This window comes from Carlito syrichta, unplaced genomic scaffold (assembly GCF_000164805.1).
Source record: "Carlito syrichta isolate Samal-C Ts95f unplaced genomic scaffold, Tarsius_syrichta-2.0.1 Scaffold288749, whole genome shotgun sequence".
NCBI classification, from domain to species: Eukaryota; Metazoa; Chordata; class Mammalia; order Primates; family Tarsiidae; genus Carlito; species Carlito syrichta.
The window spans coordinates 16,950-31,775 of NW_007232845.1; the positions used below are offsets into that span (position 1 = coordinate 16,950).

The window sequence follows — 14,826 nt, forward strand, 5'->3', positions numbered from 1 at the left end:
TGCTAACAAACATTTTTAAAAGCTCAATATCACTAATCATCAGGGATATGAAAATTAAAACCACAACGAGATACCACCTTATACCACCTAGAGTGGTCATTACTAAAAAATCAAAAAACAATAGATGCTGGTATGGATGTGGTGAAATGAGAAACCTTATACACTGTTGGTGAAAGTGTAAATGATTAAAACCACTAGGAAATCAGTATGGAGATTTCTCAAAGAACTAAAAGTGGATCTTCCAGTTGACAGCAATCCCACTAGTAGGTATCCACCCAAAGGAACAATGGTTATTATAAAAAAGACACCCGCACTCACTTGTATTACTTCTTCGTGGAAGTGAAATAATACATGTACTTCATGCATGTGGTATTTCTTCATAGTGAAAACATTCAAAATTCCCTCTTCTATTTTGAAATATACAATATTGCAAAACAAGTGAGTGTGAAGAGACACTTCATCACCCCACAATTCACAATTGCAAAGATGTGGCATCAACCTAAATGCCCATCAACTGAACAGTGGATAATGAAAACACGGTATATTATACACTATAGATTACTATTCAGTCATCAAAAATAATGAAATAATGTCTTTTGAAGCTACGTGGATTGCAATCGAAGAAAATCATTTTAAGTGAACTAACTCAGGAATAGAAAACCAAACACCACATGTTCTCACTTCCACATGTTCTCACTTATAAGTAGGAGCTAAACTAAGGCATCTGCAAAGGCATAGAGAATGGTATAATGGGTATTGAAAACTCAGAAGGGGGAAGGTGAGAATGGGTGGAGGGACAAAAAGCCACCTATTGGGTACAATGCACACAGGTGGGAATGGTGGGTACACTTAAAGCCCAGACTTCTTTGCCACTATACATGGCAATCATGTAACCATGGTTATTTAAATAAAGAAAAAAAAAATTAGAACTACCATATGATCCACCAATTTCACTACTGAATACATATCCAGAGGAAATAAAATCAGTATGTTAAAGAGACATCTACATTCCCCTGTTTATTGCAGCACTACTCACAGTAGCCAAGACATGACATCCACCTAGGTTGATAACTTTCATTAACAGATGAATGAATAAAGAAAATGTGGCATGTATACTCAATGGAATGTTATTCAGTCATAAAAAACTGAATTCCTGTCATTTGCAACAATATAGATGAACCTAGAGGACATCATGTTAAGTGAAATACGTCAGGCACAGAAAGACAAACACAGCTGCCATCTTGGTCCCGCATTCCTGGAGCCAAATGCTGATGAAGCCACAGAAATCATCTCTGCTACAGAGCAGGAATTGCCACAGCCCCAGGCTGAGACAGGGTCGGGAATGGAATTTGACAGTGATGAATCAGTACCAGAGCATGAGGAACAAGATTCCACACAGACAGTCACACAGCCAGCCCAACTGACGGCAGCAGCTGAAATTGATGAACCAGTAAGTGATGCAAAGCAGTGTTGGAAGGCTATGTCCAAACTGGGTCTTCGACAGGTTACAGAGGTTACTAGAGTCACTATCTGGATATCTAAGAATATCCTCTTTGTCACCACAAAACCAGATGTCTACAAAAACACTGCTTTAGATACCTACATAGTTTTTGGGGAAGCCAAGATTGAGGACTTCTCTTAGCAAGCATAGGTAGCAGCTACTGAGAAATTCAAAGTTCAAGCTGAAGCTGTCTCAAACATTCAAGAAAACACACAGACTCCAACTATACAAGAGGAAAGTGAAGAGGAAGCGGTTGATGAAACGGGTGGAAGTTAAAGACATAGAATTGTCATGTCACAAGCAAATGTGTGGGGAGCAAAGGCAGCCTGAGCCCTGAAGAACAATAGTAATGATACTGCAAATGCTATTATAGAATTAACAATGTAACCATCTGAAAATGACATTTTTGGTGTTTCAAAAGAGCACCTACAGCTTGGTGAAGAGAGAGAGAGAGACAGGGAGGGAGGGAGAAAAATACTGCATAGTTTCACTGATATGTGGAGTTTTTAAAAAGTTGACTTCATAGAAGTAGAGAGTAGAATAGTAGTTACCAGGCTGGGGGAAGTAGGGCAAATAGAAGGATGGGGTGAAACTTGTCAATGGGTACAGTTACATTTAGATGGAAAGAATTAGTTTTGGTTTAATGCATAGTAGGGAGACTATGGTTAACAATATTGTATTGTGTATTTAAAAATACTAGAAAAGGAAATTTTGAATATTTTCACCACAAAGAACTAATACATATATGAGATGATAGATATATTAAATATCCTGATTTTATTATTATACGATATATACATGTATTGAAACATCACACTGTATCCCATTGTGCACATACCCATCAATATGTCTAATTATTATACGTCATTAAAAACAAAATAAAAGGAAACAAGAAGTTTCTAGAAATTAAAAAATGTAATTTAAAATTCCATTCACTTAATGTATAATTACAGTAAAAAATAAGATGAGAGGCACAGTTGTTTAATCTAGGAGCCTAAGATCTGACTAAAGGAGTTTTAGGTAGTGAGAAAATAAAAATTTTTTGTAGAGGTGGAGTCTTGCTATGTTGCCCCAACTGTTCTCAAACTCCTGATCTCAAGGAATTTTCCTGTCTTGGCCTCCCAAAGTGCTGGGATTACAGGAGTGAGCCACTGTGCCCAGCCCAGAAATATTTCTAAATATTCAAGGACTGAGGTAATTTATATATATTTTTGTTTTGTTTTTATTTATTTTTTATTATGATGTTGTGGGGTACAGTTAAGGGTTAGGTATACAATTACGTTTCATTCAGGCACCCTGTTGATATAGGTGTTTCCCCATTCCCAGATAGATATTTGCTACTGTTAATCCCATCTCCCTCCCCCACCCCATAGTTTCCCAGTACTGTCAGTCATTTTCTTATAGTATTGCATTGGATGTTTAAGGTCCATTACATGAGTGAGAACATGTGATACTCAGATCTTTGTTTCTGTGAGAGGTCACTTAGTATTATAGACTCTAGTTCCATCCAGGTTGCTGCGAAATTCATGATTTTGTTCTTTTTTATGGTTGCGTAGTGGTAATTTATATTTTAAAGCAACCTTTCTAAAGGAGTTTCTTGCGGATATGTTCCAGTAAGAAAGTAAGAAAATAATAAACGAGAGAGGAACACATAAAATCTAGAAAATAGTTGATAAATATAATTTAGACATTCAGTGAAAGCATTTCCAATGATGACAAATATAAATTCAAATATGAATCTTTTCAATTGCCAAGATTGGAATAAGAGGGTGAAGGGCTTTGAGAAAGTTGCTTCTGGAGTGAAAAAAGTCAATCACATTCAATTGACAGCTGGTGATTACAAAGCTGAGTTACTTTGAAGAGATGGTCAAGCATACACCTTTTTGATGGAAGAGTGGAAGGATGATCTAAACAACATAAAGGAAGACAATTGAGTAGAATTATTACAAAAATGAAGTCTCTTGTGGTTTCATATGCAGGACTTTTTCTATTTCTATAAAAAAAATGCCAGGGGGATTTTGATAGGAATTGCTTCAATCGGTAGCATCACTTTGGTTTTGGGTGGTATGGGTATTTTGACAATATTAATCCTTCCAATCCATAAACATAAAATGTCTTTCCATTTATTTGGTTTTTTTCCTGTTCCTTTTGTTAATATTCCAAAGAATAAATCAAAAGAAAAATTTTAAAAATCTCGAGACAAATGAAAGGGACAAGATACTGTAAAGCAGAAATAAGAGAGAAGTTTATAGTGAGAAACACTTGCAGTAAAAAACAAAAAACTCAGACAACTTAAATTTTCCCTTCTTGGAATTAGAAAAAGAACATACTAATCTCAAAGTTAGCAGAAGGAAAGAAATAATAAGATTAAAGAATAAATAAATGAAATAGAAAATAGAAAAAAAGCTTAAAAATCAGTGAATGGGGGAGTTGGAACTGGCAGTTGAGGGAAGCTGCTAGGGGAGGGAGGGGCACACCTCATGAAAAAGGGTACCTGCATAATCAACGTTTGTATACCTAACCCTGAATTGTACCCCACATCCTTATAATAAAAAAATACAATTTTAAAAAAATCAATGAAGCTGAGAGTTGTTTTTTAAAAAAAGATAAACAAAATTGACAAACCCTTAGCTAGACTAACCAAGAAAAAAGAGACAACTCAAGGAAAATCAGAAATGAAAGTGGAGACATTATAACTGATGCCTCAGAAATGAAAAGAACTTAAGATTATTATGAACAATTATGCACCAACAAATTTGACCACCTGGAGGAAATGAATAAATTTCTAAAAACACACAACCCACTAAGACAATCAAGAAGAAATGGAAAACTTAAATATCCCAATAACAATTAAACAGATTTAATTAGTAACTAAAAACCTCCCAACAAAGAAAAGTCCAGGGTCAGATGGCTCCACAGACTAATTTTATGAAACATTTGAAGAATTACTACCAAGCCTTTAAAAACTCTTTTATAAAAGGATTGACAGGAGCAGGAAACTGCGGGGTGGGGGAGGGCAGGGAGGTGGGTTTGACAGTAGTCGATATCTGCCTGGGGTAGGGGGGGCACACCTCATCAACAAGGGTACCTGCACAATGAATATTTGTATACTTCTTCCTGAATTGTGCCCAACAATTTTAAAATAAAAATTAAAAGAGGAAAAAAAAACCTCTTCTATAAAATAGAAAAAGAGGAAATTTTAAAGTAATTTCATGAGGACAGCATTACCTTGATACCAAACCAGACCAAAACCCTACCAGAAAAGAAAACTAAAGATCTATATTTCTGATGAACATGGGTGCAAAAATCCTCAACAAAATACTATAAAAATGCTGCAAAATGATTATAGCACATTAAAAACTCCATGACCAAGTGGAATTTATCCTTGGAATGCAAGGCTAGCTCAACATAAGTTAATTTATCACATTAGCAGGATGTAGAATAAAAATGATATAATCATCTCAATGGATGCAGAAAAGGCACTTGACAAAATATAACACCTTTCAACAAATTAGATATGGAAGGAATGTGCCTCAACACAATAGAGACCATATATGACAAACTCATAGTCAATGGTGAGCATCATGCTCAATGGTGAAAAGCTAAAAGCTTTCCTTCTAAAATCAAAATCAGGACAAAGATACTCACTCTTGCCACTTCTTTTTAACACATGTACTGGAAGCCCTAGTCAGAGCAATAGGGCATGATAAAGAAATAAAGAGCATCCATATTGGAAGGAAAGAAGTAGAATGATTTCTGTTTGCAGATGACATGATTCACAATATGTAGAAAAGCTACAGACCTTACAAAAAAATCTGTTAAAACTAATAAGCAAATTCAGTAAAATTGCAGAATACAAAATCAGCAGTATTTATTTACCACAGTAATGAACTATCTGACATGGAAATCAAGAAAAAAAATCTCATTTACGATAACATCAAAAAGAATGAAGTACAACGGAATAAACTTAAGAAGTTAAAAGATGAAAGACTTGTACACTGAAAACTATACAACTCATTTAATTTTTATTCTTGAAACAGTCTCCTTTGAACTGGGTCTATAAATTGTGTTATTGATCTTAATGGAAAGCAGTCTTTGGTCTAGAGTCCAATAATACTTTAGTCACAATATTAGAAATGCTGTTTAATGGTTTTTCATATGTAGAAGTAATTTGTAGATAAAGCATAGAAAACTGAACTACAACAGAAAAGCGTATGACAATGTAGAAGGTACATGTTGCTTTCAGAACTTGTAAGATGGAAAGAAAAAGATGTTGAAGGAAGGATAGAGTAGTTAAAATACTTTTTTAATAACATGGATTGCATATAGGCATTGCCTATAATTAGTTGAACAATAATTTGAAACAAAATTATTATTCAATAATTTAAAGGCAATGAGAATAAGGGCTAAAAATACTAATATAACTAAAAATTTTGTAGGAGGACCAAGGGTGAATAGTTTGAGAGCAATGTGACACTTAAATCCTAATTTTTCACAGTGATATGGTAATAAATATTGTTTACAGATGGATAAAAATATATATGTGTATGTATATGTATTTGGAGCTATGAGAGTAACTGCCACAAAAACTAAAACCAGAACTGGATAGAATGTTGTTTCTGGGAATGGTAATTGGGGTGAGGCAGGAGACTGTTGCTTTTCACAAAACACCTTTTTCAGCATTTTTTTTTTTGACAAAAGTCAGTATAACTTAGACAATAATGGCAAAAAAAAAAATTGAAACAACTCTAATTTTGCTTTGGTAATTTTGGGGGGAGATATAAAACGAGTAATATTATTATGTTTTTATAAGGATTGCCAATCTCATTTGGAAAAAGCCATACATGAGAATTTGAGTTATGATACTTTTAATAAACAACTTTCTAGTAATCATGCTACTTCATAAGAAAACAAAACCACTCAACATTATCTGAAAGTAGTGGCAAACAATTGTGACATGTGACGTGTACTCCCGAATTACCTGTTAGTGAGATGGTTAATGAGGAATCTCATCATTCCCATAAATATTTTCTCCCAGGTGTTTTCCTGATGGCCCTGCTGCACTGTTTCCAGCTGCTCAAGGCTATGTTTTGATAGTTGTTGACCTAATGTCTTCAGGCCCTGAGAATGATGAGATAGGAAAACAAATTTACAAAGCACACCTACCAGTTTTCTTAGCATCCAGTATATTATTCAAAATTCATTCTGTTACAGTATAAGGAAGCATGCTATCATTTTCAATAGCAAATACTTAATTTTTTTAAACAACAACAACAACAACAATACCCTTGGTAGGGATCAAATGACAAAAAATGGTGTTTGTTTAACACTCATACCTGGAATAGTCATGTTTCTTCCTAAAAGGCTGAAACGGTGCTAACAAAAAGTCATATTACTTTAAGATTTTAAGGATGGCACATGTGAGGAACATTAGCCAACACAGCTAAGTCTTTGACTTAGTGAGGACTCTCCCACAGGTGTCCATGTTGACAGATTGTAGTACAGATTTGTTTAGAAAATGGGAAGAGGGCAGTTATATTTTTCCTTTCAGTATGGTTTACCTTTCCGCTGCAGGTTAGAAGTCTGATGTCCAGGACCTTCCCTAAATAAATTAAAGTGATCTGTAGCAATTCTTATTTGACTTGAGAATTTCAGGATGATTCTTGCCTTTTGCTCTTTTGACTTTATTTACCTCTTCTTAAAAGTCAATGGAGCCCATCGAAAGAGGACTGGATTAAAAAAAAGTGGTACATATTCACAATGGAATATTATGCTGCCACAAAGAAAGACAAAATTATGAACTTCACAGCACATGGATGGACTTAGAGTCTATAATACTGAGTGATCTATCACAGAAACAAAGAATTGAGTATTACATGTTCTCACTCATAAGCGGACTTTGAACAGCTATCATAATACTATAAGAAAAGGATTGGCAGTAGTGGGAAACTGCTGGGGGGCATACCTCCATCAATAAGGGTACCTGAATAATGAACATTTGTATACCCAACCTTGAATTGTACCCCACATCTTTAAAATTAAAAATTAAAAAACAAAACAAAAGTCAATGGACACTAACATTCAGAAAATGAGATCCTTACTAACATTCACTGCATTTTCCTGAAGAGAAAAAAACAATACAATTTCTCTTAAAAGAAACGCCACTTAATTCTTTGCAGATAGGAATAGATAGTGGAATAATTTTTGTTTGGAAAATTTATCATAGATCAAGTTCTGGAGACTAGTAATTCAACATTAGTTGTTACCCCTGTGGAGGCCATGGCCATTGGCCTCCTATAGGTTTACTGAAAAAAAAAATCACTGGCATGAGGCAAGATTGATTAATAAGAGAAAAGGAATGCACATTTTATTCATTGTGTATACACAAGAGCCTGCAGAATGAAGACCCAACTTCCCAATAGGTTACAGAAACTAAAATACTATCTTGAGGTAACAGGAAGAACCAGGGCTGACATTCTGGTAAAACAGGTTATGGAGAGAGGAAGAGGAATTCTCTTGAGGGGGGCAACACATGGTTGGAACAATGAATGAATGGGGAATCAGAGAGTGACTCACATAGTTATCTTCGGAATTTAAATGATTTCGGAGACAATCATTATATTTGTAAGAAGGTCTGCTCAGTTGTGCTCATATCTTGCTCTTCTTTTCTGCAATAGGTAACAAAAAAACAACAGGGAGGGGAAGCAGTTTCTGTTAAGGCTATGGTGAGCTGTTGTTATCTTGCTGCATTTCGGCCTGGGTCCTGGGTGACAGAGTGAGACCCTAAGTCAAAAAAAAAAAAAAAAAAAAAAGAACCATCAAGTACTTGGAGATTTCAAAACTAATTTTGAAGTTGGAAAGTGGAAAGACCCTTCTAAGCATAAGAGAAAAATAATCACAAAATAATTTATCAAATCTGATTTCATAAAATAAAAAAGATACTAAGCAAATAAGAAACTTGGAAATGATATTTGTCACTCACAGTCCAGATAAAGATTAATTTTTCTAACATATTAAGAGCTCAGACAAATCATAAGACCAATGACTGGATTTTTAAATTAGCAAAGAAAACAAAGTGACAGTTACAGAAAATGAAATAAAGATGGCTTAATAAATTAAAATATTACAAAATTCAAAGAGTATAAAGAATGAAAATTTAAAATCATCCATTATTCTTCAACCCAGGGACAACTTTTATTAAAATCTTAAAAATGTGTGTATGTTTATGTTGTGTGACTTAAAATTGGGTTCATACTAAATATGAAATTTTTATAACCTTTTGGTTTTACATTGGATGATTTCTTTCTAGTTTTATTTTTCTATTTTTGAGTCAGAGTTTCACTCTGTCACACAGGGTGCTGTGCAGTGGCATGCTAACGGCCACCGCAGCCTTCACCTGATGGGCTCAGGTGATCACTTCTGCCTCAGTCTGCCAACTGGCTAGAACTACAGGTGTGTGCCACCACACCCTGGTAATTTTTTGATTCATTGTGGAGATGAGGTCTTGCCAAGATGGACTCAGGCAATCCTCTCACTTCCACTTCCCAAAGTGCTTGCATTACAAGTATGAACCACTGTGCCTGGCTCTTTCCAATTTTAGTAAATTATTTTCCAAATTCTTAAAAAAAAAAAAATTACCTGGGCATGGTGGCTCATACCTGTAATCCCAGCACTTTGGGAGGCAGAGGCAAGAGGATTACCTGAGCCCATGGGTTCAGGACCAGCCGGGGCAACTTAGCGAGACCTCATCTCTACAATAAATCGAATAGCTAACTGGGTGTGGGGGTGCATGCCTGTAGTTCCAGTTACTTGGAAGGCTGGGGCAGAAAGACCACTTGAACCCAGCAGGTTGGGGCTGCAGGGGCGTGAGTGTGCCACTGCACTCCAGTCTGGGCAACAGAGTGAGACTCCGACTCAATAAAAAAAAAAAAAAAAAAAAATTAAAGGATGCCCAGTCTGATTTATTTAAGAAAAACTAAAATTAAAACCATCCTGAGATATAATTTTTCACGTATCCGATTAGTGAATATCAAAAGGTTTGATAATACTGTGCTGAAGCTAATAAAGACCAGATGATCTCACAAATTGATGGAGGTATCAAACGCTACTGCCTCACATGCAGTTTAGTAATATCTATGAAAATTATGAAGGTAAATACTTTTACTCAACAATTTTATTGAGAGAATTTAGCTTACAGATATACTTGAACACAAAAAGGTAACACAGGTAAAAGTTATTTGTTGCAATATTGTTTTTAACAGGAAAATGTAGAAAAATCAAAAGGTTCATCAATACAGATTGAAGAAAATAAGAGGGAGAAGAGACAAAATAAACAAATGCTTATGTGTGAACATGGGAAAGCTTTCAAATGTATTATTAGTCAAAAAAGTTTAAAAAGCAATGTATTTAGTTTACTATCATTTGCATTCAAAAGTGGTTTTAAAAATAATTAAACACGTGTGTGTTTCCATATACAGAAATTTTCTCTGGAAGTCATTAATAATAATGTTTTCTACCAGTGTGTTACAGGTTAAAAAGAGATTATTTTGGATATATTAGAAGAGTCATTTAGAAAAGACTTAGAAAATTGTATCAAGCTGAATTGGGCTAAACATAGAAGCTGTAGAAGTCATTTGAATTTAAAAGTGAACATTTTCTTCTGTGTCTCCTTCACTGTCCTTGGATCTAGTAACTGCTGCTGGTACTGAAAGGAACACAAGCAGTGTGGGTTGAGCCCCCTGAGAGGCAGGAGAATCAAAAAACAAACAAACAACAACAACAACAAAAAACAAAAACAAAACAAAAAACCCCCTGCATATCCCTGGAAAAGCCTTTGCTGGACCTAGATAAGAAATGGGCTCTGCTGAAACTCCCTCAAACTCAGAAATGTATCTGTTCCCTTTGTCTTTCAATGACAACTTCTTTCTTTCATGTATTCGTGATATGGATTTTTCAGGTCAGCCTGGGCTTCTAGAGTGTCAGCTCCACGGGCTGGCAAGCCTAGCCCCAGGAGTATTAGCTCGAATGGGTTAGCTAGCCAAGCCCTGAGAGTGTTGCAGTCCCCAGAAGTGTCTCATCTTCCGAGTCTTGCCTTCTGTTGGCAACTTTCCTAATTTAGCTGGCTCTGTCAGCTGGTAAACCAGCCTCTGGGCTGCATGGCTCTTTGACTCATGCCTAAGACAAATGAGGGACAAGATAACCAGGAAGTTGAGAAAGCAGGATTCATTGAGAGAATAGAGGAGCTCCCACAGTGGGAGATGAACCACAGGGGGTTGCTAATCTGGGACCGAAACCTGGTGCTTATATAGCCTTAAGGTCTAGTCTATTAGCTAGCACTAGCTGTGAGCTGATTGGTTGGCACTAGCTGTGCTGATTGGTCTGTATTAAAGGCCAACTGGCAGGGGGTAGGTGCCTAATGGTGAGCTGACTGGTTGGCACTTGGCAGCCAGTTGATTGGTTGCTTTTCTATCCCAGCAGTGACTACTTAAGCTCTAGCTTGAGAGACTTGTAAGGAGTTTGTTTACCATCACCAGTGTATCAGCCCACCAGGCCTTAGGGAAGTTCACTACATTACCAGGGGACCTACCCTGTCTGTCTGCCTAACTTTTCACTAGCTATCTTCTCTCTCATTTGCATTAATTTTATGTATAATGTTTAACCAATCCTGTGAGCCAGGACTCCTGGAATAATCAAAAGAATGCAAGCAACTGGGAAGTACACAGCCCCAAATTGTTCAAGATAACTGTAATTTAGAAGAATGGCAGGGTTGATATAATCTGAATACTGGTTTACGTCAGCAACTTCTTTCAGTCTAAACAGAGATAAGAAAGACCATAGTGAGTAATGGTCACAAGACATGTAGTCATTATTAATCAATAGCTGAGATAGATAAGGCACTGCCTGCTTTGCTATAAATACTGTATGAAAACTTTGCTTAAACAGACAAGTTTTTGGTGGATACACAATCTATTCCCTGATCACACAGTAATAGGATAAAACTCCTTGTTTTTTCCAGCTCTTGTATTTGATTGTGAGGAATGCAGCTGATTGCTGGATCAGGCCATAACAAGAGAAATAAATTATACAATTGGGAGACAGGAGGTAGGAGGAAGACTACACCTTATTCATTTTGTAACTTTTGAATTTTCAGTGGTATTAGCAAACAACATCTCAAAAAGTGAGTAAATAGATAATCTGGGTCTTTTTGTGATATGTACTACTAAGTATTAAGAATTTAGTCATGCTTATTATAATGTGACAACATCCACTACCATCTTCTGCATTTCCAGAATTTTGGTTTAGTCCACAAGTGCCACAAAGAATTAGCATATGAATGAAATGGCTATTCTCAGAAGGCTGGAAGTATTCTCATTGTGTAGTAACTTGGATTAAAGGGATTATGTTTCTGTGGCTCAATACATTTAAGAAATGCTGTTTTGAACTCCCATTACCAAGCTCTCCTCAAAGACTTTATTTTGCCAGCATGAATTGTGAACCTCCGTTTGGAAGTTTTAGAATGAGTTTCTTTTTTCTGGTTTAGGAGTGCAATAGTTTGTTCCTAGACATATGGACTAATTTTATTTTTGAATGTCTTTCTCTTTTGAGTTTTCTAATCTCTTATACTTACTTCCACTTGCTTACTTTTCTAAGATGTCTTAAATGTGCTCTGCTGAATTGTTTTTTATTTCCTTTTGTTTTCTAAACTACCGATAAAAATTTTTACACTGAAGAATGTTCACTGAGTTTTCTAGCACCTTAAAGTCTTTGTCTACTTAGCAAGTACCTGATTGTAAGTCTAAAATGTAGAAGATCATTTCTCTGGTTATCTTTATTTTCGATATACTAAATTTAAAAATGCTTCTGATTTATTATCACCATTCAAATAATGAACCCTAGCAAGTTGCCTCTTTCAGTTCTGTCATATGAAGGTTAAAATAATATCTCCTGTAGCACCAGATGGTTATTTAGTAGAAATAATTTATATTACACAACACCAGAGAAAGGATAAACTATAGTTGAGTTGAAAAGGTCAAGATAGAGATACATCAAAAAAACTAAAGACTAAAGACTAACTGAAAACAAAATGCTGAGGAAACAGTAATTAAGAGAGTGCTCAGAGAAGAAAATCAGGTTGAATCTTAAAGAATTGAATTAACAGCAAAAGTAGCAGCAACAACAGAATAACCACAAGCAGAAGGTGTCCATAAGCAAGGAATGGTAAGAATATCGGTAGAGTAGATAAATTCAAGTTGAAGTTCTAGATTTATGCCATCTATTCCCTGTTTATCTTTGAGCAAACAACTAACCTATGCAAATTTCAATCCCTTTGTCTATAAAATGAGGAGAATAATAATGCTGATCTCACAAAAAAACTCCAGAACAAGAATAAATATATACATGGCAAGGGGCTGATACAAGGTGGCCATTCTCGTTATTAAAAGGAGCCATATGGAGGCAAAAGAGGTGCAAGAAGGTCATTGCCTTGCTAGATTCTGGTGTAGCCATGTGCTATTTGAGCTATGGCTGTCGCCTTGCCTCCTAGCTTTGGCCCCCTCCCCCACATTGAGGTTAATTTTTTCTTTCTCTCTCTCTAATTTACTTTAAATAAACTATATTTTCTCTTTTTTTTAAGTTGGAGTCTCACTCTGTTGCCCAGACTGGAGTGCAGTAGCACGCTCCCGGCTACCGCAGCCTCCACCTGCTGGGCTCCGCGATCCTTCTGCCTCAGCCTTCCAAGTAACTGGAACTACAGGCATGCCTTACCACGCCCAGCTAATTGTTGATTTATTGTAGAGATGAGGTCTCGCCAAGTTGCCCGGGCAGGTCTTGAACCTGTGGGCTCAGGCAATCCACTCACCTTGGCCTCCCAAAGTGCTGGGATTACAGGCTGAGCCACTGAGCCCGGCCTATATTTTCTAACCTAAAAAAAATTGGTACAAGAAAATTCTCACCAAAATATGGCTTTTTGCCATAAGGTCTCTCTGACCTTCCCTGCCTCCACTTAGTTACAGAGAAGCTGCTTTCCCGTCCTGTTATTTCTTATTTATTGCAGAAAAGAAGAGCAAGATATGAGTATGCCTGAGCAGACCTTCTTATAAGTATAATGACTGTCTCCAAGAATCATTTAAATTGCAAAGAGAACTATGCAAGTTATCCTGTTTCTCTTGTCCATTCATTATCCATGACTTCCCCTCAATTGAATCTCTCTTTTCCCTCTTCCCTTAACCTGTTTTATCAGAATGCAAGCCCCTATTCTTTCTGTAACCTTGAGATAGTATGTAAGTTTCTGTAACTTATTGGGAAGTTGGGTCTTCATTATGAAGGCTCTCACGTATACATGTTAAATAAAATTTGTATCCTTTTTTTCCTGTTAATCAGTCCTGCCTCATGCCGGTGATTTTTTTTCCAGCAAAACTTTAGGAGGCCAGTGGTCATGGCCCCCACAGTTTGGGTGTAGTCAGCAGAATGGAAAAAAAAAAAAACCCAAAACACTCTTCTCTTCTGGAGGCAACAGTGAGGAGAACCCAGGAATTCATTTGCCAGGAAAAGGGTAAGAATTTTTACCTAGTCAGGTCCTGGCTTCTCCTTCTCTTTGTACTTTCTGGTGGATGAGTGAATAGTTAAAAAAAAATCACTTTTTGTCTCATTTGCAAATTTTTGATTAATGGGCAAAAAATATTTGTGTGATTAATCTTGGTTTAGTGACTCTGGTGTGCTTTTAGTTACTTTGTGGTATGAATATTCTTATTGTTTGATCCCTTTTCCTCTCAAACACTCATTGTCCTTTGTCTCTGCCTTTTTGTGTTGTTCTGTCATCAAAAGGGTCACCATAGGGTAGAACACAGGCCTGGACCCCATAAACCCGTGGTTCGAGCCCGCCCTGCAGACAGGTCAGCTAAGTGGTTCTGAATAGACCAGTATCTGTTAAAAACAAATGTTGCTGTGGGCCCCTGAAACAAAAACTGGATGAGATTTTCCTCTCATCTTTATGTCCTTGAGAGCTTGGCTTTGTGACCATACTTATAGTCTTAGCCATCTGGGGGGTGTGAATTTTCCGGTTTATGTCAGGTGCCCAGTCAAAAACGACTGGGAGTCCAAGACACTTAAGATTTCAAGTAGCACGCTTTTCATTCTGAACATGTCATGCTCTTAGGGGAGTTTTGTTGTAAAGGGTCCCATCCCAATGTGACTTTTTTTTGTCTTTTGTCTGTTTCTGAGAGTGAATTTTGGGAGATCATTTTGGGACCTTCTCTACAACCTCCCCAGGAATTATATAGTAAAACTTAGAAAATTACCACCTGGGCTATAAAGAGGCTTTTGAATTG

At 36.4% G+C, this 14,826-nt stretch overlaps 1 pseudogene; it reads left to right on the forward strand.

Annotated features, from left to right (window-relative positions):
- The first annotated feature begins 1,213 nt into the window (after positions 1-1,213).
- On the forward strand, positions 1,214-1,888 carry LOC103255938 (annotated as a pseudogene).
- The last annotated feature ends 12,938 nt before the right edge of the window (positions 1,889-14,826 follow it).